This window comes from Phyllobates terribilis, unplaced genomic scaffold, assembly GCF_046119375.1.
Source record: "Phyllobates terribilis strain yellow unplaced genomic scaffold, ASM4611937v1 Scaffold_1__5_contigs__length_1240528914, whole genome shotgun sequence".
Lineage (NCBI taxonomy): Eukaryota > Metazoa > Chordata > Amphibia > Anura > Dendrobatidae > Phyllobates > Phyllobates terribilis.
This window is the reverse complement of record NW_027362761.1, coordinates 744,700,926-744,728,654: the sequence shown is the minus strand read 5'-3', so window position 1 is coordinate 744,728,654 and position 27,729 is coordinate 744,700,926. Positions and strand designations below refer to the sequence as shown.

Below are 27,729 nucleotides of genomic sequence, written 5' to 3'. Positions count from 1 at the left end.
AAATTATTTTAGCCATGTGAAAAGACAATCAGAGAACATGTGTTTTAGTCCAAATAATTGCTGGGAAATTTTCTGTAGTGCTCCTGCTATATATCCTGATTTCAGCAGGCACCTATACCATTAATTAGATGTTTTTCCTTTGCTCATTTTTTCCTTTTGCAGTTTTTCAAAGAATAACTAGGACTCAACAATAATGGCCCAAAGTGTTCAGACTGATATAAAATTTAGTTTCCACAAAGTTTACTGCTTCAGTATTAACAGTGGTGATTTGTGTAACTCTAGTTTATTATGAATAGAGATCAAACGAACTGCCAACATTTGCAAACTCATTTCTTGCCATGAAAATTAACTTATTCACAAAAACCTCATTTCCACTGAATTTAAGCTCTCCAAAATTGACCTGATTACATGATTTCAGTGATCTCGTTAGCTCAGGAGAAAGTGTTCATGAGGACAAGCCAGCTGATATCACTCTGTTCTTATCTTTGACCTTTTTGGTGACTTTATAGCAAAAAAATGTCCACGTTTCGCATAATGGTGCAAAATTTATACCAGAAGTCATGCATACATATAATCACTCTACGGATGGACTGGAGTATGCCTGCACCAAATTCTGCATTTTTTTAAGCAATAGTTGATAAATCAGCCAAAAATATCTAGAAACCCCAAATCCAACCCACAATAGAGATCATAAAGAAATATCAGGCAAATACATACAAAAAAGACTTTTAAAAATGCTCAAATTAAAAAAAGAATCTTGGACTAGTGAAAACAAGTAACAGAACATCAAACACTAGACCAAAAATAGGCAATAACAAATTGTGCCCTATCTGCTATCTTTTGGTACATCGAGCCATTAGTAGCTGCTCCCTCTATATTCTTTGCTGAGCTCAAATCTAAATGTGACTTCCAATTTGTAAGTTCAGGAATCCTAAACCATAGCCTCAGTTAGTTCACTCTGATAGAGACATCAGAAAAAAAACTCAGCATTAAAGAGTTTTTGTCATTTCTCTTTTATGTACTGATAACATACATAAATCAAGAATTTCTAAACTGGATGCAAAATAAGTTATTTTAAAAGTCAACAAAATTGAGTCGTCCTATTAGTCTTCTGTAGCAAGTAGACCCAAGTGAAGTTTTAGTCCTGGAACAATGCTCTAAACGTTAGTATGAAGCCCAGATTTTTATAATTTTTTCTTTTTCATCTTTCTAACATCAACTGAGACAAAGTATTAATGTCACGCAAGCTACAAAATATGACTCTGGTGGGACTCGAACCCACAACCTTTGAATCACATCAGTACCCTAGAAGTCCAATGAGCTATCCATTGCGCCACAGAGGCACAAGTCTCCTGAATGAGGTGGGTGTTCTGTCTAGTCTAGACAAACCATTTTCCTGATCATGACTTGACACAGTAAGATTCCTGTTCTCTTTGAAACTTTACTTTAGTCTTCTTATATGTAAAAGTAAAACTTGTCAACAAGAAAATGCCAATGTTTTAAAAAAAAGATCTATTCATATTAATGTTAGTTCCGTGTTGCTAAAGTGTGGCATTGAAATGTATGCAAGACCAAGAAAGGGGTAGCTTTTTTTGGTTTCTATCTCTCAAGCGATCAGCTGTATTAATTTCTATTGCTTCAATGCAGTAGCCACTGGCCCTCTGGAACTTATGGCAAGAAAAATTGTTTAGAACATAAGTGTGGTTGTATGCTAATGGACCACTGGATTGGGAAGGATAGGAGTCAATACAAAAGAAATTATTTTATCAATGTGAAAATACTATCAGAGAACATGTGTTTTAGTCCAAATAATTGCTGGGAAATTTTCTGTAGTGCTCCTGCTATATATCCTGATTTCAGCAGGCACCTATACCATTAATTAGATGGTTTTCCTTTGCTCATTTTTTCCTTTTGCAGTTTTTCAAAGAATAACTAGGACTCAACAATAATGGCCCAAAGTGTTCAGACTGATATAAAATTTAGTTTCCACAAAGCTTACTGCTTCAGTATTAACAGTGGTGATTTGTGTAACTCTAGTTTATTATGAATAGAGATCAAATGAACTGCCAACATTTGCAAACTCATTTCTTGCCATGAAAATTAACTTATTCAGAAAATCCTTATTTCCACTGAATTTAAGCTCTCCAAAAAATGACCTGATTACATGATTTCATTGATCTCGTTAGCTCAGGAGAAAGTGTTCATGAGGACAAGCTAGCTGATATCACTCTGTTCTTATCTTTGACCTTTTTGGTGACTTTATAGCAAAAAAAATGTCCACGTTTCGCATAATGGTGCAAAATTTATACCAGAAGTCATGCATACATATAATCACTCTACGGATGGACTGGAGTATGCCTGCACCAAATTCGGCATTTTTTTAAGCAATAGTTGATAAATCAGCCAAAAATATCTAGAAACCCCAAATCCAACCCACAATAGAGATCATAAAGAAATATCAGGCAAATACATACAAAAAAGACTTTTAAAAATGCTCAAATTAAAAAAAGAATCTTGGACTAGTGAAAACAAGTAACAGAACATCAAACACTAGACCAAAAATAGGCAATAACAAATTGTGCCCTATCTGCTATCTTTTGGTACATCGAGCCATTAGTAGCTGCTCCCTCTATGTTCTTTGCTGAGCTCAAATCTAAATGTGACTTCCAATTTGTAAGTTCAGGAATCCTAAACCATAGCTTCAGTTAGTTCACTCTGATAGAGACATCAGAAAAAAAACTCAGCATTAAAGAGTTTTTGTCATTTATCTTTTATGTACTGATAACATACATAAATCAAGAATTTCTAAACTGGATGCAAAATAAGTTATTTTAAAAGTCAACAAAATTGAGTCGTCCTATTAGTCTTCTGTAGCAAGTAGACCCCAGTGAAGTTTTAGTCCTGGAACAATGCTCTAAACGTTAGTATGAAGCCCAGATTTTTATAATTTTTTCTTTTTCATCTTTCTAACATCAACTGAGACAAAGTATTAATGTCACGCAAGCTACAAAATACAACTCTGGTGGGACTTGAACCCACAACCTTTGAATCACATCAGTTCCCTAGAAGTCCAATGCGCTATCCATTGCGCCACAGAGCCACAAGTCTCCTGAATGAGGTGGGTGTTCTGTCTAGTCTAGACAAACCATTTTCCTGATGATGACTTGACACAGTAAGATTCCTGTTCTCTTTGAAACTTTGCTTTAGTCTTCTTATATGTAAAAGTAAAACTTCTCAACAAGAAAATGCCAATGTTTTAAAAAAAAGATCTTTTCTTATTAATGTTAGTTCCGTGTTGCTAAAGTGTGGCATTGAAATGTATGCAAGACCAGGAAAGGGGAAGCTGTTTTTGGTTTCTATCTCTCAAGCGATCAGCTTTATTAATTTCTATTGCTTCAATGCAGTAGCCACTGGCCATCTGGAACTTATGGGAAGAAAAATTGTTTAGAACATAAGTGTCGTTGTACGCTAATGGACCAATGGATTGGGAAGGATAGGAGTCAATACAAAAGAAATTATTTTAGCCATGTGAAAAGACAATCAGAGAACATGTGTTTTAGTCCAAATAATTGCTGGGAAATTTTCTGTAGTGCTCCTGCTATATATCCTGATTTCAGCAGGCACCTATACCATTAATTAGATGTTTTTCCTTTGCTCATTTTTTCCTTTTGCAGTTTTTCAAAGAATAACTAGGACTCAACAATAATGGCCCAAAGTGTTCAGACTGATATAAAATTTAGTTTCCACAAAGTTTACTGCTTCAGTATTAACAGTGGTGATTTGTGTAACTCTAGTTTATTATGAATAGAGATCAAACGAACTGCCAACATTTGCAAACTCATTTCTTGCCATGAAAATTAACTTATTCACAAAAACCTCATTTCCACTGAATTTAAGCTCTCCAAAATTGACCTGATTACATGATTTCAGTGATCTCGTTAGCTCAGGAGAAAGTGTTCATGAGGACAAGCCAGCTGATATCACTCTGTTCTTATCTTTGACCTTTTTGGTGACTTTATAGCAAAAAAATGTCCACGTTTCGCATAATGGTGCAAAATTTATACCAGAAGTCATGCATACATATAATCACTCTACGGATGGACTGGAGTATGCCTGCACCAAATTCTGCATTTTTTTAAGCAATAGTTGATAAATCAGCCAAAAATATCTAGAAACCCCAAATCCAACCCACAATAGAGATCATAAAGAAATATCAGGCAAATACATACAAAAAAGACTTTTAAAAATGCTCAAATTAAAAAAAGAATCTTGGACTAGTGAAAACAAGTAACAGAACATCAAACACTAGACCAAAAATAGGCAATAACAAATTGTGCCCTATCTGCTATCTTTTGGTACATCGAGCCATTAGTAGCTGCTCCCTCTATATTCTTTGCTGAGCTCAAATCTAAATGTGACTTCCAATTTGTAAGTTCAGGAATCCTAAACCATAGCCTCAGTTAGTTCACTCTGATAGAGACATCAGAAAAAAAACTCAGCATTAAAGAGTTTTTGTCATTTCTCTTTTATGTACTGATAACATACATAAATCAAGAATTTCTAAACTGGATGCAAAATAAGTTATTTTAAAAGTCAACAAAATTGAGTCGTCCTATTAGTCTTCTGTAGCAAGTAGACCCCAGTGAAGTTTTAGTCCTGGAACAATGCTCTAAACGTTAGTATGAAGCCCATATTTTTATAATTTTTTCTTTCTCATCTTTCTAACATCAACTGAGACAAAGTATTAATGTCACGCAAGCTACAAAATACAACTCTGGTGGGACTCAAACCCACAACCTTTGAATCACATCAGTTCCCTAGAAGTCCAATGCACTATCCATTGTGCCACAGAGCCACAAATCTCCTGAATAAGGTGGGTGTTCTGTCTTGTCTAGACAAACCATTTTCCTGATGATGACTTGACACAGTAAGATTCCTGTTCTCTTTGAAACTTTACTTTAGTCTTCTTATATGTAAAAGTAAAACTTGTCAACAAGAAAATGCAAATGTTTTAAAAAAAAGATCTATTCATATTAATGCTAGTTCCGTGTTGCTAAAGTGTGGCATTGAAATGTATGCAAGACCAAGAAAGGGGTAGCTTTTTTTGGTTTCTATCTCTCAAGCGATCAGCTTTATTAATTTCTATTGCTTCAATGCAGTAGCCACTGGCCCTCTGGAACTTATGGCAAGAAAAATTGTTTAGAACATAAGTGTGGTTGTACGCTAATGGACCACTGGATTGGGAAGGATAGGAGTCAATACAAAAGAAATTATTTTAGCCATGTGAAAAGACTATCAGAGAACATGTGTTTTAGTCCAAATAATTGCTGGGAAATTTTCTGTTGTGCTCCTGCTATATATCCTGATTTCAGCAGGAACCTATACCATTAATTAGACGTTTTTCCTTTCATCATTTTTTCCTTTTGCAGTTTTTCAAAGAATAGCTAGGACTCAACAATAATGGCCAAAAGTGTTCAAACTGATATAAAATTTGGTTTCCACAAAGTTTACTGCCTCAGTTTTAACAGTGGTAATTAGTTTAACTCTAGTTTATTATGAATAGAGATCAAATGAACTGCCAACATTTGCAAACTCATTTCTTGCCATGAAAATTAACTTATTCAGAAAATCCTTATTTCCACTGAATTTAAGCTCTCCAAAAAATGACCTGATTACATGATTTCATTGATCTCGTTAGCTCAGGAGAAAGTGTTCATGAGGACAAGCTAGCTGATATCACTCTGTTCTTATCTTTGACCTTTTTGGTGACTTTATAGCAAAAAAAATGTCCACGTTTCGCATAATGGTGCAAAATTTATACCAGAAGTCATGCATACATATAATCACTCTACGGATGGACTGGAGTATGCCTGCACCAAATTCGGCATTTTTTTAAGCAATAGTTGATAAATCAGCCAAAAATATCTAGAAACCCCAAATCCAACCCACAATAGAGATCATAAAGAAATATCAGGCAAATACATACAAAAAAGACTTTTAAAAATGCTCAAATTTAAAAAAGAATCTTGGACTAGTGAAAACAAGTAACAGAACATCAAACACTAGACCAAAAATAGGCAATAACAAATTGTGCCCTATCTGCTATCTTTTGGTACATCGAGCCATTAGTAGCTGCTCCCTCTATGTTCTTTGCTGAGCTCAAATCTAAATGTGACTTCCAATTTGTAAGTTCAGGAATCCTAAACCATAGCTTCAGTTAGTTCACTCTGATAGAGACATCAGAAAAAAAACTCAGCATTAAAGAGTTTTTGTCATTTATCTTTTATGTACTGATAACATACATAAATCAAGAATTTCTAAACTGGATGCAAAATAAGTTATTTTAAAAGTCAACAAAATTGAGTCGTCCTATTAGTCTTCTGTAGCAAGTAGACCCCAGTGAAGTTTTAGTCCTGGAACAATGCTCTAAACCAGGGTTCCCCAACTCCAGTCCTCAAGGCCCACCAACAGGTCATGTTTTCAGGATTTCCTTAGTATTGCACAGGTGATGGAATTATTGCCTGTGCAGGTGATGGAATTATCACCTGTGTAATACTAAGGAAATCCTGAAAACATGACCTGTTGGTGGGCCTTGAGGACTGGAGTTGTGGAACCCTGCTCTAAACGTTAGTATGAAGCCCAGATTTTTATAATTTTTTCTTTTTCATCTTTCTAACATCAACTGAGACAAAGTATTTATGTCACGCAAGCTACAAAATACAACTCTGGTGGGACTCGAACCCACAACCTTTGAATCACATCAGTTCCCTAGAAGTCCAATGCGCTATCCATTGCGCCACAGAGCCACAAGTCTCCTGAATGAGGTGGGTGTTCTGTCTAGTCTAGACAAACCATTTTCCTGATGATGACTTGACACAGTAAGATTCCTGTTCTCTTTGAAACTTTGCTTTAGTCTTCTTATATGTAAAAGTAAAACTTGTCAACAAGAAAATGCCAATGTTTTAAAAAAAAGATCTATTCTTATTAATGTTAGTTCCGTGTTGCTAAAGTGTGGCATTGAAATGTATGCAAGACCAGGAAAGGGGAAGCTTTTTTTGGTTTCTATCTCTCAAGCGATCAGCTTTATTAATTTCTATTGCTTCAATGCAGTAGCCACTGGCCATCTGGAACTTATGGGAAGAAAAATTGTTTAGAACATAAGTGTCGTACGCTAATGGACCAATGGATTGGGAAGGATAGGAGTCAATACAAAAGAAATTATTTTAGCCATGTGAAAAGACAATCAGAGAACATGTGTTTTAGTCCAAATAATTGCTGGGAAATTTTCTGTAGTGCTCCTGCTATATATCCTGATTTCAGCAGGCACCTATACCATTAATTAGATGTTTTTCCTTTGCTCATTTTTTCCTTTTGCAGTTTTTCAAAGAATAACTAGGACTCAACAATAATGGCCCAAAGTGTTCAGACTGATATAAAATTTAGTTTCCACAAAGTTTACTGCTTCAGTATTAACAGTGGTGATTTGTGTAACTCTAGTTTATTATGAATAGAGATCAAACGAACTGCCAACATTTGCAAACTCATTTCTTGCCATGAAAATTAACTTATTCAGAAAATCCTTATTTCCACTGAATTTAAGCTCTCCAAAAAATGACCTGATTACATGATTTCATTGATCTCGTTAGCTCAGGAGAAAGTGTTCATGAGGACAAGCTAGCTGATATCACTCTGTTCTTATCTTTGACCTTTTTGGTGACTTCATAGCAAAAAAAATGTCCACGTTTCACATAATGGTGCAAAAGTTATACCAGAAGTCATGCATACATATAATCACTCTACGGATGGACTGGAGTATGCCTGCACCAAATTCGGCATTTTTTTAAGCAATAGTTGATAAATCAGCCAAAAATATCTAGAAACCCCAAATCCAACCCACAATAGAGATCATAAAGAAATATCAGGCAAATACATACAAAAAAGACTTTTAAAAATGCTCAAATTAAAAAAAGAATCTTGAACTAGTGAAAACAAGTAACAGAACATCAAACACTAGACCAAAAATAGGCAATAACAAATTGTGCCCTATCTGCTATCTTTTGGTACATCGAGCCATTAGTAGCTGCTCCCTCTATGTTCTTTGCTGAGCTCAAATCTAAATGTGACTTCCAATTTGTAAGTTCAGGAATCCTAAACCATAGCTTCAGTTAGTTCACTCTGATAGAGACATCAGAAAAAAAACTCAGCATTAAAGAGTTTTTGTCATTTATCTTTTATGTACTGATAACATACATAAATCAAGAATTTCTAAACTGGATGCAAAATAAGTTATTTTAAAAGTCAACAAAATTGAGTCGTCCTATTAGTCTTCTGTAGCAAGTAGACCCCAGTGAAGTTTTAGTCCTGGAACAATGCTCTAAACGTTAGTATGAAGCCCAGATTTTTATAATTTTTTCTTTTTCATCTTTCTAACATCAACTGAGACAAAGTATTAATGTCACGCAAGCTACAAAACACAACTCTGGTGGGACTTGAACCCACAACCTTTGAATCACATCAGTTCCCTAGAAGTCCAATGCGCTATCCATTGCGCCACAGAGCCACAAGTCTCCTGAATGAGGTGGGTGTTCTGTCTAGTCTAGACAAACCATTTTCCTGATGATGACTTGACACAGTAAGATTCCTGTTCTCTGTGAAACTTTGCTTTAGTCTTCTTATATGTAAAAGTAAAACTTGTCAACAAGAAAATGCCAATGTTTTAAAAAAAAGATCTTTTCTTATTAATGTTAGTTCCGTGTTGCTAAAGTGTGGCATTGAAATGTATGCAAGACCAGGAAAGGGGAAGCTTTTTTTGGTTTCTATCTCTCAAGCGATCAGCTTTATTAATTTCTATTGCTTCAATGCAGTAGCCACTGGCCATCTGGAACTTATGGGAAGAAAAATTGTTTAGAACATAAGTGTCGTTGTACGCTAATGGACCAATGGATTGGGAAGGATAGGAGTCAATACAAAAGAAATTATTTTAGCCATGTGAAAAGACAATCAGAGAACATGTGTTTTAGTCCAAATAATTGCTGGGAAATTTTCTGTAGTGCTCCTGCTATATATCCTGATTTCAGCAGGCACCTATACCATTAATTAGATGTTTTTCCTTTGCTCATTTTTTCCTTTTGCAGTTTTTCAAAGAATAACTAGGACTCAACAATAATGGCCCAAAGTGTTCAGACTGATATAAAATTTAGTTTCCACAAAGTTTACTGCTTCAGTATTAACAGTGGTGATTTGTGTAACTCTAGTTTATTATGAATAGAGATCAAACGAACTGCCAACATTTGCAAACTCATTTCTTGCCATGAAAATTAACTTATTCACAAAAACCTCATTTCCACTGAATTTAAGCTCTCCAAAATTGACCTGATTACATGATTTCAGTGATCTCGTTAGCTCAGGAGAAAGTGTTCATGAGGACAAGCCAGCTGATATCACTCTGTTCTTATCTTTGACCTTTTTGGTGACTTTATAGCAAAAAAATGTCCACGTTTCGCATAATGGTGCAAAATTTATACCAGAAGTCATGCATACATATAATCACTCTACGGATGGACTGGAGTATGCCTCCACCAAATTCTGCATTTTTTTAAGCAATAGTTGATAAATCAGCCAAAAATATCTAGAAACCCCAAATCCAACCCACAATAGAGATCATAAAGAAATATCAGGCAAATACATACAAAAAAGACTTTTAAAAATGCTCAAATTAAAAAAAGAATCTTGGACTAGTGAAAACAAGTAACAGAACATCAAACACTAGACCAAAAATAGGCAATAACAAATTGTGCCCTATCTGCTATCTTTTGGTACATCGAGCCATTAGTAGCTGCTCCCTCTATATTCTTTGCTGAGCTCAAATCTAAATGTGACTTTCAATTTGTAAGTTCAGGAATCCTAAACCATAGCCTCAGTTAGTTCACTCTGATAGAGTCATCAGAAAAAAAACTCAGCATTAAAGAGTTTTTGTCATTTCTCTTTTATGTACTGATAACATACATAAATCAAGAATTTCTAAACTGGATGCAAAATAAGTTATTTTAAAAGTCAACAAAATTGAGTCGTCCTATTAGTCTTCTGTAGCAAGTAGACCCCAGTGAAGTTTTAGTCCTGGAACAATGCTCTAAACGTTAGTATGAAGCCCAGATTTTTATAATTCTTTCTTTTTCATCTTTCTAACATCAACTGAGACAAAGTATTAATGTCACGCAAGCTACAAAATACAACTCTGGTGGGACTCAAACCCACAACCTTTGAATCACATCAGTTCCCTAGAAGTCCAATGCACTATCCATTGTGCCACAGAGCCACAAATCTCCTGAATAAGGTGGGTGTTCTGTCTTGTCTAGACAAACCATTTTCCTGATGATGACTTGACACAGTAAGATTCCTGTTCTCTTTGAAACTTTACTTTAGTCTTCTTATATGTAAAAGTAAAACTTGTCAACAAGAAAATGCAAATGTTTTAAAAAAAAGATCTATTCATATTAATGCTAGTTCCGTGTTGCTAAAGTGTGGCATTGAAATGTATGCAAGACCAAGAAAGGGGTAGCTTTTTTTGGTTTCTATCTCTCAAGCGATCAGCTTTATTAATTTCTATTGCTTCAATGCAGTAGCCACTGGCCCTCTGGAACTTATGGCAAGAAAAATTGTTTAGAACATAAGTGTGGTTGTACGCTAATGGACCACTGGATTGGGAAGGATAGGAGTCAATACAAAAGAAATTATTTTAGCCATGTGAAAAGACTATCAGAGAACATGTGTTTTAGTCCAAATAATTGCTGGGAAATTTTCTGTTGTGCTCCTGCTATATATCCTGATTTCAGCAGGAACCTATACCATTAATTAGACGTTTTTCCTTTCATCATTTTTTCCTTTTGCAGTTTTTCAAAGAATAGCTAGGACTCAACAATAATGGCCAAAAGTGTTCAAACTGATATAAAATTTGGTTTCCACAAAGTTTACTGCCTCAGTTTTAACAGTGGTAATTAGTTTAACTCTAGTTTATTATGAATAGAGATCAAATGAACTGCCAACATTTGCAAACTCATTTCTTGCCATGAAAATTAACTTATTCAGAAAATCCTTATTTCCACTGAATTTAAGCTCTCCAAAAAATGACCTGATTACATGATTTCATTGATCTCGTTAGCTCAGGAGAAAGTGTTCATGAGGACAAGCTAGCTGATATCACTCTGTTCTTATCTTTGACCTTTTTGGTGACTTTATAGCAAAAAAAATGTCCACGTTTCGCATAATGGTGCAAAATTTATACCAGAAGTCATGCATACATATAATCACTCTACGGATGGACTGGAGTATGCCTGCACCAAATTCGGCATTTTTTTAAGCAATAGTTGATAAATCAGCCAAAAATATCTAGAAACCCCAAATCCAACCCACAATAGAGATCATAAAGAAATATCAGGCAAATACATACAAAAAAGACTTTTAAAAATGCTCAAATTTAAAAAAGAATCTTGGACTAGTGAAAACAAGTAACAGAACATCAAACACTAGACCAAAAATAGGCAATAACAAATTGTGCCCTATCTGCTATCTTTTGGTACATCGAGCCATTAGTAGCTGCTCCCTCTATGTTCTTTGCTGAGCTCAAATCTAAATGTGACTTCCAATTTGTAAGTTCAGGAATCCTAAACCATAGCTTCAGTTAGTTCACTCTGATAGAGACATCAGAAAAAAAACTCAGCATTAAAGAGTTTTTGTCATTTATCTTTTATGTACTGATAACATACATAAATCAAGAATTTCTAAACTGGATGCAAAATAAGTTATTTTAAAAGTCAACAAAATTGAGTCGTCCTATTAGTCTTCTGTAGCAAGTAGACCCCAGTGAAGTTTTAGTCCTGGAACAATGCTCTAAACCAGGGTTCCCCAACTCCAGTCCTCAAGGCCCACCAACAGGTCATGTTTTCAGGATTTCCTTAGTATTGCACAGGTGATGGAATTATTGCCTGTGCAGGTGATGGAATTATCACCTGTGTAATACTAAGGAAATCCTGAAAACATGACCTGTTGGTGGGCCTTGAGGACTGGAGTTGGGGAACCCTGCTCTAAACGTTAGTATGAAGCCCAGATTTTTATAATTTTTTCTTTTTCGTCTTTCTAACATCAACTGAGACAAAGTATTTATGTCACGCAAGCTACAAAATACAACTCTGGTGGGACTCGAACCCACAACCTTTGAATCACATCAGTTCCCTAGAAGTCCAATGCGCTATCCATTGCGCCACAGAGCCACAAGTCTCCTGAATGAGGTGGGTGTTCTGTCTAGTCTAGACAAACCATTTTCCTGATGATGACTTGACACAGTAAGATTCCTGTTCTCTTTGAAACTTTGCTTTAGTCTTCTTATATGTAAAAGTAAAACTTGTCAACAAGAAAATGCCAATGTTTTAAAAAAAAGATCTATTCTTATTAATGTTAGTTCCGTGTTGCTAAAGTGTGGCATTGAAATGTATGCAAGACCAGGAAAGGGGAAGCTTTTTTTGGTTTCTATCTCTCAAGCGATCAGCTTTATTAATTTCTATTGCTTCAATGCAGTAGCCACTGGCCATCTGGAACTTATGGGAAGAAAAATTGTTTAGAACATAAGTGTCGTACGCTAATGGACCAATGGATTGGGAAGGATAGGAGTCAATACAAAAGAAATTATTTTAGCCATGTGAAAAGACAATCAGAGAACATGTGTTTTAGTCCAAATAATTGCTGGGAAATTTTCTGTAGTGCTCCTGCTATATATCCTGATTTCAGCAGGCACCTATACCATTAATTAGATGTTTTTCCTTTGCTCATTTTTTCCTTTTGCAGTTTTTCAAAGAATAACTAGGACTCAACAATAATGGCCCAAAGTGTTCAGACTGATATAAAATTTAGTTTCCACAAAGTTTACTGCTTCAGTATTAACAGTGGTGATTTGTGTAACTCTAGTTTATTATGAATAGAGATCAAACGAACTGCCAACATTTGCAAACTCATTTCTTGCCATGAAAATTAACTTATTCACAAAAACCTCATTTCCACTGAATTTAAGCTCTCCAAAATTGACCTGATTACATGATTTCAGTGATCTCGTTAGCTCAGGAGAAAGTGTTCATGAGGACAAGCCAGCTAATATCACTCTGTTCTTATCTTTGACCTTTTTGGTGACTTTTTAGCAAAGAAAATGTCCACGTTTCACATAATGGTGCAAAATTTATACCAGAAGTCATGCATACATATAATCACTCTACGGATGGACTGGAGTATGCTTGCACCAAATTCTGCATTTTTTTTAAGCAATAGTTGATAAATCAGCCAAAAATATCTAGAAACCCCAAATCCAACCCACAATAGAGATCATAAAGAAATATCAGGCAAATACATACAAAAAGATTTTTAAAATTGCTCAAATTAAAAAAAGAATCTTGGACTAGTGAAAACAAGTAACAGAACATCAAACACTAGACCAAAAATAGGCAATAACAAATTATGCCCTGTCTGCTATCCTTTGGGACATAGAGCTGTTAGTAGCTGCTCCCTCTATGTTTTTTGCTGAGCTCAAATCTAAATGTGACTTCCAATTTGTAAGTTCAGGAATCCTAAACCATAGCCTCAGTTAGTTCACTCTGATAGAGACATCAGAAAAAAAACTCAGCATTAAAGAGTTTTTGTCATTTCTCTTTTATGTACTGATAACATACATAAATCAAGAATTTCTAAACTGGATGCAAAATAAGTTATTTTAAAAGTCAACAAAATTGAGTCATCCTATTAGTCTTCTGTAGGAAGTAGACTCCAGTGAAGTTTTAGTCCTGGAACAATGCTCTAAACGTTAGTATGAAGCCCAGATTTTTATAATTTTTTCTTTTTCATCTTTCTAACATCAACTGAGACAAAGTATTAATGTCACGCAAGCTACAAAATACGACTCTGGTGGGACTCGAACCCACAACTTTTGAATCACATCAGTTCCCTACAAGTCCAATGAGCTACCCATTGCGCCACAGAGCCACAAGTCTACTGAATGAGGTGGGTGTTCTGTCTAGTATAGACAAACCATTTTCCTGATGATGACTTGACACAGTAAGATTCCTGTTCTCTTTGAAACTTTGCTTTAGTCTTCTTATATGTAAAAGTAAAACTTGTCAACAAGAAAATGCCAATGTTTTAAAAAAAAGATCTATTCTTATTAATGTTAGTTCCGTGTTGCTAAAGTGTGGCATTGAAATGTATGCAAGACCAGGAAAGGGGAAGCTTTTTTTGGTTTCTATCTCTCAAGCGATCAGCTTTATTAATTTCTATTGCTTCAATGCAGTAGCCACTGGCCGTCTGGAACTTATGCGAAGAAAAATTGTTTAGAACATAAGTGTCGTTGTACGCTAATGGACCAATGGATTGGGAAGGATAGGAGTCAATACAAAAGAAATTATTTTAGCCATGTGAAAAGACAATCAGAGAACATGTGTTTTAGTCCAAATAATTGCTGGGAAATTTTCTGTAGTGCTCCTGCTATATATCCTGATTTCAGCAGGCACCTATACCATTAATTAGATGTTTTTCCTTTGCTCATTTTTTCCTTTTGCAGTTTTTCAAAGAATAACTAGGACTCAACAATAATGGCCCAAAATGTTCAGACTGATATAAAATTTGGTTTCCACAAAGTTTACTGCTTCAGTATTAACAGTGGTAATTTGTGTTAACTCTAGTTTATTATGAATAGAGATCAAACGAACTGCCAACATTTGCAAACTCATTTCTTGCCATGAAAATTAACTTATTCAGAAAAACCTCATTTTCACTGAATTTAAGCTCTCCAAAAAATGACCTGATTACATGATTTCATTGATCTCGTTAGCTCAGGAGAAAGTGTTCATGAGGACAAGCCAGCTGGTATCACTCTGTTCTTATCTTTGACCTTTTTGGTGACTTTTTAGCAAAAAAAATGTCCACGTTTCGCATAATGGTTCAAAATTTATACCAGAAGTCATGCATACATATAATCACTCTATGGATGGACTGGAGTATGCTTGCACCAAATTCTGCATTTTTTTAAGCGATAGTTGATAAATCAGCCAAAAATATCTAGAAACCCCAAATCCAACCCACAATAGAGATCATAAAGAAATATCAGGCAAATACATACAAAAAAGACTTTTAAAATTGCTCAAATTAAAAAAAGAATCTTGGACTAGTGAAAACAAGTAACAGAACATCAAACACTAGACCAAAAATAGGCAATAACAAATTGTGCCCTATGTGCTATCCTTTGGGACATGGAGCTGTTAGTAGCTGCTCCCACTATGTTCTTTGCTGAGCTCAAATCTAAATGTGACTTCCAATTTGTAAGTTCAGGAATCCTAAATCATAGCCTCAGTTAGTTCACTCTGATAGAGACATCAGAAAAAAAACTCAGCATTAAAGAGTTTGTGTCATTTCTCTTTTCTGTACTTATAACATACATAAATCAAGAATTTCTAAACTGGATGCAAAATAAGTTATTTTAAAAGTCAACAAAATTGAGTCATCCTATTAGTCTTCTGTAGGAAGTAGACCCCAGTGAAGTTTTAGTCCTGGAACAATGCTCTAAACGTTAGTATGAAGCCCAGATTTGCTAATTTTTTCTTTTTCATCTTTCTAACATCAACTGAGACAAAGTATTAATGTCACGCAAGCTACAAAACATGACTCTTGTGGGACTCAAACCCACAACCTTTGAATCACATTAGCTCCCTAGAAGTCCAACACGCTATCCATTGCGCCACAGAGCCTCAAGTCTTGTGAATGAGGTGGGTGTTCTGTCTAGCCTAGACAAACCATTTTCCTGATGATGACTTGACAACAGTAAGATTCCTGTTCTCTTTGAAACTTTGCTTTAGTCTTCTTATATATAAAAGTAAAACTTGTCAACAAGAAAATGCAAATGTTTTAAAAAAAAGATCTATTCATATTAATGTTAGTTCCGTGTTGCTAAAGTGTGGCATTGAAATGTATGCAAGACCAAGAAAGGGGTAGCTTTTCTTGATTTCTATCTCTCAAGCGATCAGCTTTATTAATTTCTATTGCTTCAATACAGTAGCCACTGGCCCTCTGGAACTTATGGCAAGAAAAATTGTTTAGAACATAAGTGTGGTTGTACGCTAATGGACCACTGGATTGGGAAGGATAGGATTCAATACAAAAGAAATTATTACAGCCATGTGAGAAGACTATCAGAGAACATGTGTTTTAGTCCAAATAATTGCTGGGAAATTTTCTGTTGTGCTCCAGCTATATATCCTGATTTCAGCAGGCACCTATACCATTAATTAGACGTTTTTCCTTTCCTCATTTTTTCCTTTTGCAGTTTTTCAAAGAATAACTAGGACTCAACAAGAATGGCCAAAAGTGTTCAGACTGATATAAAATTTGGTTTCCACAAAGTTTACTGCTTCAGTATTAACAGTGGTAATTTGTGTTAACTCTAGTTTATTATGAATAGAGATCAAACGAACTGCCAACATTTGCAAACTCATTTCTTGCCATGAAAATTAACTTATTCACAAAACCTCATTTCCACTGAATTTAAGCTCTCCAAAAAATGACCTGATTACATGATTGCAGTGATCTCGTTAGCTCAGGTGAAAGTGTTCATGAGGAAAAGTCAGCTGATATCACTCTGATCTTATCTTTGACCTTTTTGGTGACTTTTTAGCAAAAAATGTCCACTTTTCTCATAATGGTGCAAAATTTGTACCAGAAGTCATGCATACATATAATCACTCTACGGATGGACTGGAGTATGCTTGCCCCAAATTCTGCATTTTTTAAAGCTATAGTTGATAAATCAGCCAAAAATATCTAGAAACCCCAAATCCAACCCACAATAGAGATCATAAAGAAATATCAGGCAAATACATACAAAAAAGACTTTTAAAAATGCTCAAATTAAAAAAAGAATCTGGGACTAGTGAAAACAAGTAACAGAACATCAAACACTAGACCAAAAATAGGCAATAACAAATTGTGCTCTATCTGCTATCCTTTGGGACATGGAGCCTTTAGTAGCTGCTCCCTCTACATTCTTTGCTGAGCTCAAATCTAAATGTGACTTCCAATTTGTATGTTCAGGAATCCTAAACCATAGCCTCAATTAGTTCACTCTGATAGAGACATCAGAAAAAAACTCAGCATTAAAGAGTTTGTGTCATTTCTCTTTTATGTACTGATAACATACATAAATCAAGAATTTCTAAACTGGATGCAAAATAAGTTATTTTAAAAGTCAACAAAATTGAGTCATCCTAATAGTCTTCTGTAGCAAGTAGACCCCAGTGAAGTTTTAGTCCTGTAACAATGCTCTAAATGTTAGTATGAAGCCCAGGTTAAATAATTTTTTCTTTTTCATCTTACTTACATCAACTGAGACAAATTTTTAATGTCACACAAGCTACAAACTATGACTCTGGTGGGACTTGAACCCACAATCTCTAAATCACATCAGTACCCTAGTTGTCCAAAGCACCATCCATTGCGCCACAGCGCCACAAGTATCCCTAATGAGGTGGGTGTTCCTTCTAGTCTAGACAAACCATTTTCCTGATGATGACTTGACAACAGTAAGATTCCTGTTCTCTTTGAAACTTTGCTTTAGTCTTCTTATATGTAAATGTTAAACTTGTCAACAAGAAAATGCAAATGTTTTAAAAAAAAGATCTATTCATATTAATGCTAGTTCTGTGTGGCTAAAGTGTGGCATTGAAATGTATGCAAGACCAAGAAAGGGGTAGCTTTTTTTGGTTTCTATCTCTCAAGCGATCAGCTTTATTAATTTCTATTGCTTCAATGCAGTAGACCCTGGCACTCTGGAACTTATGCTAATGGACCACTGGATTGGGTAGGATAGGAGTAGTGTTGAGCCATCCCCATAGTGTTCAAGTACTGTTTGGTTCATCAAACACCCATATGTTTGTCGAACACCTTCAAACACCGTTGAAACCAATGGTGTCCAAAAGCTGACAAACTGCTCAGAAGACACAACTAACACATGGAAAAGTGACAAGTACATATAGTCATGTGAAAAGAAAAGAGGTGGAGGAGTAAAAGGAGGGGGAGACACATATTTTTGCATGTCATGCCCTTCTAAAATCAAGAAAGGCTGGAGTAAAAATCTAAAATCAGCCTACCAACACCCAGACGTTGTGACAAGAAAATTAAAAAAAGAAATATCTTTAGGTAGAATGGCGGTTCCATTCAGAACACTAACAAGACGTAGTGGTATCCCCTTTGTGAGTTGTGCCAAAAACGGAACCGAATACATTTGGACTAATTCACCATTTGTCATATCAAAGGGGCAGGTCCGTAAACGACAACATCGACGTGGAACCAAGTACAGTAGTATATACTGTACATCCTTTGACAAGGCAATCAGGCGGATCAAGAAGTTGGGAAGGGTCACCTTAATTGCCAAAACAGACCTTGATGTGGTGTTCCGGTTACTTACTACCTGTGCCTCTGAATAATGTCCACCTATTGGGCTGCTTCTGGGAAGGAGCATACTATATAGACCGTTGTTTGCCCATAGGGTGCTCCAGATCCTGCTCACTATTTGAGGCGTTTAGTTGCTTCCTCAAATGGGTTGTAATGGACGTTTCTAAGGGGGCACATATTATCCATTACCTCGAGAACTTCTTCTGCCTGGGCCCAAAAGATTTGCCACAGTGTGAATACACGCGGTAGTCCACCTGTGAGAAAGAGAGAGCTGGAGGGAGAGCGGACACCACAGAGCTAAGGGGTTAGATGGAGAACGGAAGAAGGAAAGAGGGCGAGGGAGGTAAGGGAGTACAGTGGAAGGCCGACCTGAGCTCCTCCACGTTCCTGCTGGGCGGGGAACAGCCTTGGGAAGAAAAGCTGCTTGCGCATCCCTTTGAGTTTACGGGCGCGAGCGGGCAGAGGGACTACGCTGGAGTGCGAAGCTGACACGGCCAGTTCGTTCCTGCTTGTGCGACCTCCGTGTCATCGGGTTTGTGCCAGAGCTGCGGTGGACCCTGACGGCCAGCCCCCCTCTCCCAATACTGGTGCCTGTCCGCTGGTGGGTCGAGCCCAGCCACGGGGGGGGGGGGAGTAACATCTGCAGAAGAAAGACCATCTTCCAGCCAAACTAAGATGTCTACTTCTTTTCGTGGACAATGTGATACGATCCCTTTCCTACGGACACGCCCATCGCTATAAATTCCAGATGAGGCACAAAAACAGCAGGTGCTTCAACGGATATCAAGTGCTCCTTCAAGTGGGCTCTCCTCCACCTCAACTTCAACATCACAAATACTCCAGTCCTCAGAGGTGTCACCCCAATCGCACTTGCTTCCTCACAGCTCCCAAGTCTCCAGCTGCCCGTCTGTGTATGGGGTAACACAGATGGTTGAGTCTGCACAACTGTTTACTCATACTATAGCCTGGGAAACGGAGGTCTGCTCCAGAGCTTCTGTTAATCCAGATGAGGAAATGATCGGCACTGATGCCCAGAATCTTTATGAGTCAGATCCAAGACCAGATGAAGAAGGTTCTGAGCATAATGTTGACCCTTGATCCCAAACTGTAAATCCTGTTGGTGGAGACAATGATGAAGACGATGATGAGACTCAAATACCTGATTGGAGCGACAACTTGACTTTTCGGTCAGGGCAGGAAGAGGTTGGCTCTGAGGACGATGGGTGTGAGAACACACAGGGTGATGATGATGAGGTTGGAGATCCCACTTACTGTCAACCCATAGTCAGCCAGTCGATGAGGTCAGCAGCCCAGGGGATGGGGATGACTCAGTACCCGGGCCTTTGCCTGGCCTTGGGGATGTTGCGGTGGTCGGCTCCCGGGCCTGTACCCTGGGGTCACTCTTTAAAAGGGTGGATAATTGTTAATTTTATAAGAGTTAGTGATGCCACCTGTGGTATCTTGTGATAAGCACCAGCGCTGCAGCAGTCCACTGAGGCCGGTGATAAGGCAGCTCGATGGTATAGCTCCCGACAGGTGGAGCTACGCCTCAGAAAAGAGTATGCAGGGGGAATGCAGGACAGGCGAGACCCACCTGGGTCAGAGCAAGAACGGGAATGGACACAGTAGTCAATTCAGTACCTTTTACTGGTGGAAATTCAGGCACATCCTGGAGCCCTGTACGGTGAAGGGTGCATATCAGGATCCTCCCCAATGAGCAGGTGTATGGCCTCCTGTTTCTTGCCTCTGCGTAGTATGTTTCTGACCTGCCTGGAGCTAGGCCTAACTTTGTCTCAGTCCTGCGCTGGCTAACCTTGTGGTAGGGCCTTGTCTTGGAGTTCACGCTCCCAGTATGTGGGGCCTAAGCATTTCCTGGCTCTGTTATGTATCAGCACATTAGAGATCATGGGACTTGTAGTTCTCCAGGGATTCCGGTCATGCCTTACTGGGTCATAGAGATCCCGGTAATCTCGGATCCTGTGTCCAGTAAATGCTTCGGGGTGAGCTGGTTAAGCTCCTCTGCCCCCTATGTACTAACTCTCCACTCGCCTTCGACCTACTCGAGCCCTCACTAGGCTATACACACTAACGGCAGCTTGCCGCGCTTCACCGATCTTATGGTGCGGGCACACCTTAAGCTCTAACTGGGCTCCCTGAATCTAGCTAGCAGGAGCCTCGTGCTCCACTGTTGAACTATTAACTGAGTTTTCTAGACTAGACTGAGCTCCACTGTAGACTGACCTCTCTTAGGCTTCTATACTGCAGGAACTCTTCAGAGGAACTGAACTGCCTAGCTCCACCTTCCCTATTTATATTCCTAACGGGCTCCCTCTGCTGGTCTGAGGTGGAAGGTGGAGATGTGTGAATGTTTATGGGGGCCTCTTGTGGAGAATTCCATCAATGCACTCTTCTAGGATCTGTGATACCAAGCGCAGCTGGTGTGTCACAGATGCTATTGACGACGAGGTTAGGTTGCGCCTTCCTGGACAGAGATGGAGTACTGGAAGCATGTCAACAACTGGATCCTCAAACACAACTCTGCCTCTGACCACAAATCGTAGTGGCTCTTCAGGTCGCATGGGCTCTAAGCTTTGCATAGCCTGGGCATTTTTTCAGATCGATAAGGATGACCCAACTCATGTTATCTGTAATATTTGTCACCAAAAGCTAAGTAGAGGCCAAAAAATCCATAGTTTGAGTACTTCATGCATGAACCGTCACATGGATATGAAGCATAAGTTGCAGTGGGAAGCTCCCTGTGATACAATGCGGCCTAGCCAGCCGGGCCAACCACCGTCTGCCCCATCTTGTGCATCCGCGGCCTCTTCATCCTCTGTGACTGGGGGGACAGCAGTCACACATGTTTTTGGACGCAGACCTGCCACCTCTTTACCCGCAACAGCCAGTGTGATTGGCAGGTCATCATTTCATTTGGAAGTGGAAACACCAGCTGGTGTTGAGCATTCTCCGACATCGAGAGCACCGCCTTTGGATCAAGACAACCTAACTTTTCCACCTGCATCTTCCTCACAGACCGGCAGTTTGCTGGGGACACCCTACTCAACCCCGTCTAAGCACAAAAGCCAGCCCTCTGTTCCTCAGATGTGGACAAGTAAAAGACCATTTCTTCCTAGCCATGAGAAAGCAAAGAGGTTGAATTTCACCATCTGCAAGCTGTTGGCTACAGAAATGCTGCTTTTCCGCCTGGTGGACACAGAGAATTTTCGAGACCTTATGTCCATCGCAGTGCCCCAGTACCAGATGCCCTGTCGGCACTACTTCTCAAAGAAAGGTGTGCCTGCGCTACACCAGCATGTCGCACACAACATCACCGCTTCTTTGAGAAACTCTGTGTGTGACAGGGTGCATTTCACCACAGACACTTGGACGAGGAGGCATGGACAGGGGCGTTACATGTCGCTGACTGGGCACTGGCTAACTATGGTGACAGCAGGACAAGGGGCTGCTCTCCAAGTCTTGCCGTCCCCACAAGTTGTACATCAATCCAATTTTTAGCCCACTATCCCAGACTAGATGGCCTTCTGCATAGGGCACGTTCGCTGTTTGCTCACTTTCGCCGTTCGCATCCCGCAGCTCAAAGACTTACATCACTACAGAAGTCGTTGGGCCTGCCAGTTCACTGGCTGAAATGCGATGTGCCGACATGGTGGAATTCAACTCTGCATATGTTGCAGCGACTGTGGCAGCACCGACAAGCCCTGGTGCAATACGTTCTGACGTATAGCCTGGGCCAACGAGATCCAGAGGTAAGGCAAATCATGCTGCAGGAGTGGTCTCAGATCAGGGACCTATGAAGTTGACGCGCCCCCTGGGCCGTGGGGTACCCGGAGCCGGGCCGGTAGACGCTGGGGGTTGTAGTCACTGTGGCGGTGACCCGGTCCCTGACCCAGGGCGGTCAATTCAAGAGTAATTTGTATATATGGGTTTTATAATGTCCGACTACACCACCTGTGGAGTGCGGCCAAAGGGGCCGCCGCTGCGGAACAGTCCTCTGAAGCTGGTGGCTTTGTAGCAATGGTATTATTACTCCCCAGAGGAAGAGTGTAGCTTCAGGGCAGTGTGGGTGAATGATGGTGGTTGTAGTGCAAGGAGTCAGTAATGAACACAGGGTCCATGTGATGCAGTCCCAAGATCTTTACTCACAGTTGTTGCAGTCCAGATTACAGGTACCAGAGCAATCTCTCCTGTCGTGCTGTGCGTACTCAGTGAGGAGCTCAGTCCACCCCCAGATAGCTCCGGAGTACTTAACAGGACCCCTTTCTGTGTGTCCTTTCTCTGGCCTTCTCCCTGCACCTCACACCCAGTGACACTTCTATCCGGTATCCTCGGCCTTGGCGGGCGACGTGTGTTCCGTCCCCTGGGTCATATGTGGCTACCTTCTTAGTGAGACTGGTGTGGACTTTGGACTGCAGTACATGAAATGCTGCAGCCTCCGGTTTCTAGTTGAGCCTTGCTGTTTCTCCGTTAGTTGAGGGACCGGTTTCACTTATCTTGGCTGACCCCTCTACCTCCTGTTAGCATCAGGTGTACGGGTGGCCTTCTGCACGGCCAGTACCCCTAGGGTCCCTTCGGTTCCTGGAGCCTTCCTGCTCCCACTCCTCTCTTCTCTCCTTCAGTCCTGGGCCTCCCAGGCTAGGCCCGCCTCCGGAGCAGAGCTCATGCAGAGCCTCTGCTCCTGTCACTTCTCCTCCTCTGACTGGCTTGCTCTTTCTAAGATGGCTTCCTATTTATACTCTCCCTGTCAAGTGCTCCCCTAAGCTGCTTTCTCCACCCACACCCACTACATAGGACACTTCCGCCAGCTAGGGACCTGGGACTGTGCTCTACCTTAGGAGCAATCTCGCCCTACCCCCACTGTGGGTATGTGTTGGATGCAGGTGTTAGGGTCCCAAGCCATACTCCTTCCTTACCTGAGGGTGATATACCACACCTCTGGGTGAGATGCAGTACCTCTGTGGCGACTGAACCCTCAGGGGTGCCACACACCCTTCTGCACAGTTTTGAAACGGCGACGAAGATGTTTAGTGCTGATGATGCCATTATCAGCATGACTATTCTGGTGATTTACATGCTGGAGCACACGTTAAACAGAATTCAGAGTCAGGTGGTGGGACAAGAGGAGGTGGAGGAAGTAGAGGAGGAGTCGTATGCGGAAGGGATAACATCTCCAAGGTCCAGACGGTTGGCAGCACCAAGGCGGCAGACATGGGAGGGTGGGGGAGAGGGATTAACCAGGGCGCATGGTAGCAGCCAAACTGTTGAGGAAGGTGCAGGAGCCGAGGAAGAAGTAGAGGACGAACTGGCGATGGGCATGTAAGACTTATCAGATGAGGGAGACCTTGATCACATTTTTGTTGTGTGAGGTTGGGGGGAGAGGGCAGAGGAAGGAAGCATGATTCTTACCTCACTACCAACACAACAAGGACTTGGTCCTCCTGGATGCGCAAGACACATGAGTGCCTTCTTGCTGCACTACCTGCAACATGACCCTTGGATTGTCAGAATTCGAAGTAATCCCGACTACTGGGTTGCCACACTCTTAGATCCCCGGTACAAAAGTAAATTTGCCGAAATAATTCCTGCCATAGAAAGGGATACATGCATGCACGAATATCAGCAGAGGCTGTTGCAGAATCTTACATGTGCTTTTCCACAAAACACCAGTGGTGTACGCAGTGAATCTCACAGTTCTAACTTGCAAACCGTGGGACTGTCGAGTCTTCATCACTCAAACCGTAACATAAACACAGTATCTGCTGGTAACAGTAGTTTTGTGGAATCGTTTCACCACTTTTTTAGACCATCCTTTGCAAGGCCACAGGAGACAAGAAGTCTTACACATAGTCAATGCCTAGAGAGGATGGTACAGGAGTATCTCCAAGTGAACATCGAAGCCATGACTGTGTCACTGGACCCTTGCTCATTTTGGGATTCCAATCTGGAAAAATGTCCGGAGCTCGCCACTCACGCCTTGGAGATCTTGTCATGCCCTGCAGCCAGCGTTTTCTCTGAATGTGTGTTCAGCGCTGCTCGTGGTGTGCTGACAGATAAGCGCACGCGGCTGTCCACTGAGAATGTAGACAGACTCAAGATCATAAAGATGAACAAATCATGGATCCGCAAAGACTTTTCTACCCCTGTGTCATCCTGGGGAGACTAAAAGCTTGAGGATTTGGTAAAATCACCTCACCAACCGATTTAAGCAACTCTGGGGCAATTGATGCCACTTAAGTGGTGTCTGTGTCACAATTTTTGGAAAAAATGGAGACTCTTTTTGGAGTCCCCTTGCTGTGTTTTACGTGACGTTGGTATCGTCAATTCCAGGTGGGTTGGGTCGCTCCCCCCCTTTTAACTGTAAGAAACTACATACACTATGGCTTGGGGTAACACAGATCGTTGAGTCTGAAGAGCTGTTTACTCAGAGATCTGCTCCAAAGCTTCAGTGTCTGCTAGTCAGCGTAGAATTTTAAACTGCATCTAGCCTAGGCTATACTTTGAGTGTCATAGCCCAGCTGCGAAGCAAGCTGCACCGCCTGTGTATCTAATAAGAATTTTTAAATGCATCTAGCCTAGGCAGCATGCCCTGGGTCTCCACACCGGCAAGTTGGCCAACAAGGGTAACTCTACAACATGTCCTTTCTATTTCCAGGCCACGGAGGATCCTGCATACTCGTATGCAGGACTCTGACCCCCATCCATCATTCTTAACACTTGTTCCACTCCGTCCTGGAGTCCTGACAGGAATATGTCCAGTCCAATATCCATTAAGTGAACACCGTCGGGCCGTATGAGGCCTACGTTATCTCCTTGAAGTTGTCGGTGTTGTATCACTACACCGCCCCTGTCTCTTCTAAATTTTGCCATCCGAATATTTATTACCTTGTCCGCTCGATGGCCGTGATGTCTCGCGCACCTTGCCATACCGCTATCGGCACAATCTCTGACCATACTATAGTTAGTTTTGTAAAAAATTCTCTGAAGTGCTCAGTGTCTAGTTTCATTATTGCCATTGGTTATGCGCTCTTCTGATGACCTAGGTCGTTTCCCCTGGCCTGTACAACTAAGATGACCGGACCTCTTGCCTCTCTCCCTACCTTGATTACCTACATTAGTACCTGTTGCCATAGCAGGCCTCTAATACCTCTCCAGTTGAAATATGTGTTATGAATCTCTAATTTCCTCACACCTGGGTGGACTTTCACCCTTTTTTCTGCCCAATATATATACGAGTGGCCTATCACCCACACTGTTGGCTTAGCGTCACCTGTAAAAGAAATAAACCACGTTAGGATAACAAGTCCGGTCTTATGTATCTCACCAAACACGTGGATCTCCATCTCCCTATCCTCTGAACTTCCGTTTCTGACAGTCCTGCTCTTGCTGCTTCCATGGCCACGCCTATGCGGAATGAGTGTGTCCCATAATCTTTGGGGTGGTTCCCTGCCGATGTTATGCATTTATTAAATATAGCTTGGAACTGGTATCTTGATAATGGAATTCCATCATTGTGTGATAGGAAGAAATTACTTTGTATTCTGATGGTTATTTATGTTTTTACTATTGTTACCCGACTTAGTGTACTGTTTGTGGGTTGTAGAAGTACCCAAGTGCCCCTGCCCGCTGGAACCGTTTTCGATTGGCGTATGCGTAGACGTATTGCATTGTTGGCTATGACTACGTCCTGGTGTAATAAGCCTCCACTGGTGGTAATTTTGGATTGAGGGACTAATTCGCTTATGCATAGCGCCCCGAAGAAGGCGATCGCAAATGCACTAGACAGTACTATTGCTTCAAATTGTGAGTGTCATGTTAATGGTGTTAGGGATATGATGTGAGAAATCAGTTTTAGTGACACGGGACGGGAAGTCTACACTCCTGACTTGGCTGACCCCTTTTCCACCCTTTTATGGATTGTCTGATGATGAATCTCTTTGTCACATCTCCCCAATTCAGTAGTTGGAAGTTAAATGCTACTCCGGTCAGACACCGCTGCGCTGACGCCTCTGAAATGCCCCTCATCATTAGCTGGTGGAGAAATTCTATGGTGACTTGTAATCTGGCCTGTTCACATTGGTCAACCCGTCTGTCTGCTACTATACGTGTCCACTCTTCCCATGACTTAACATATGCTTACCACGTCGACGGGGCAACTGACGCTCTGATTAATGGCATCAACTATTCGCCACTAGATCCCATAGGGAGGGTGGGCAACTGTTGCCCGATGGGTGGGCGTTGGGGAGGAGCTCTGTGAAAATCTGCCAATTGAATTGTGATAAAGCGTTAGCAGCAGCTTTAGACCCCTCAGCATCGTGGCTAGCGTGGACCCATACATTATGTTTTAGATACACGAATGCTACCCGGGGTAGTAGGCTTAGCATTGGGAGAGACGATGATGCCATCTTATTAATGAAGTGCGCTAGGCTGGTGTTTTTTGTTATGAAGCGTATATTTTTGTTAGCCAGGCGCGCACCCCATATTTCTATTGCTACCACTATTGGGAAGAAAAATTATTTTCCGGGCTAGATGCAGCTAAAAATTATTATTAATTTTAAAGCTGGTGGAGCTTGGTATAGATGGCCTAATACAATGAGTACCACACACTGCTACTATGCCCAAAATTATTTTCCAGGCAAGATGCAGCTAAAAATTATTAGTAATTTGAAAGCTGGTGGAGCTTAGTATAGATAGCGTAATAGAATGAGTACCACACATTGCTAATATGCCCAAAATTATTTTACAGGCAAAATGCAGCTAAAAATTATTAATTTCAAAGCTGGTGGAGCTTGGTATAGATGGCCTAATACAATGAGTACCAAACACTGCTACTATGCCCAAAATTATTTTCCAGGCAAGATGCAGCTAAAAATTATTATTAATTTGAAAGCTCGTGGAGCTTAGTATAGATGACCTAATAGAATGAGTACCACACACTGCTAATATGCCCAAAATTATTTTACAGGCAAGATGCAGCTAAAAATTATTATTAATTTCAAAGCTGGTGGAGCTTGGCATAGATGGCCTAATACAATGAGTCCCACACACTGCTATTACGCCCAAAATAATTTTCCAGGCAAGATGCAGCTAAAAATTATTAGTAATTTGAAAGCTGGTGGAGCTTAGTATAGATGGCCTAATAGAATGAGTACCACACACAGCTAATATGCCCAAAATTATTTTCCAGGCAAGATGCAGCTAAAAATTATTAGTAATTTGAAAGCTGGCGGAGCTTAGTAT

The 27,729-nt window shown here is 40.0% G+C and overlaps 8 non-coding genes across 8 annotated transcripts; all 8 read right to left on the bottom strand.

The window, feature by feature from the left end:
* Positions 1–1,257: 1,257 nt before the first annotated feature.
* Positions 1,258–1,343, bottom strand: TRNAR-UCU (transfer RNA arginine (anticodon UCU)). The gene is given in 2 exon segments: positions 1,258–1,293; positions 1,307–1,343. It is a non-coding gene; the product is annotated as a tRNA-Arg (tRNA).
* A 1,671-nt stretch (positions 1,344–3,014) lies between these two features.
* TRNAR-UCU (transfer RNA arginine (anticodon UCU)) lies at positions 3,015–3,100 on the bottom strand. Its single transcript is given in 2 exon segments — positions 3,015–3,050; positions 3,064–3,100. It is a non-coding gene; the product is annotated as a tRNA-Arg (tRNA).
* Positions 3,101–4,769: 1,669 nt separating this feature from the next.
* On the bottom strand, positions 4,770–4,855 carry TRNAR-UCU (transfer RNA arginine (anticodon UCU)). The gene is given in 2 exon segments: positions 4,770–4,805; positions 4,819–4,855. It is a non-coding gene; the product is annotated as a tRNA-Arg (tRNA).
* Positions 4,856–6,720: 1,865 nt separating this feature from the next.
* Positions 6,721–6,806, bottom strand: TRNAR-UCU (transfer RNA arginine (anticodon UCU)). The gene is given in 2 exon segments: positions 6,721–6,756; positions 6,770–6,806. It is a non-coding gene; the product is annotated as a tRNA-Arg (tRNA).
* Positions 6,807–8,474: 1,668 nt separating this feature from the next.
* TRNAR-UCU (transfer RNA arginine (anticodon UCU)) lies at positions 8,475–8,560 on the bottom strand. The gene is given in 2 exon segments: positions 8,475–8,510; positions 8,524–8,560. It is a non-coding gene; the product is annotated as a tRNA-Arg (tRNA).
* Positions 8,561–10,229: 1,669 nt separating this feature from the next.
* Positions 10,230–10,315, bottom strand: TRNAR-UCU (transfer RNA arginine (anticodon UCU)). Its single transcript is given in 2 exon segments — positions 10,230–10,265; positions 10,279–10,315. It is a non-coding gene; the product is annotated as a tRNA-Arg (tRNA).
* A 1,865-nt stretch (positions 10,316–12,180) lies between these two features.
* On the bottom strand, positions 12,181–12,266 carry TRNAR-UCU (transfer RNA arginine (anticodon UCU)). Its single transcript is given in 2 exon segments — positions 12,181–12,216; positions 12,230–12,266. It is a non-coding gene; the product is annotated as a tRNA-Arg (tRNA).
* Positions 12,267–15,690: 3,424 nt separating this feature from the next.
* Positions 15,691–15,776, bottom strand: TRNAR-UCU (transfer RNA arginine (anticodon UCU)). Its single transcript is given in 2 exon segments — positions 15,691–15,726; positions 15,740–15,776. It is a non-coding gene; the product is annotated as a tRNA-Arg (tRNA).
* Between the last annotated feature and the right edge of the window lie 11,953 nt (positions 15,777–27,729).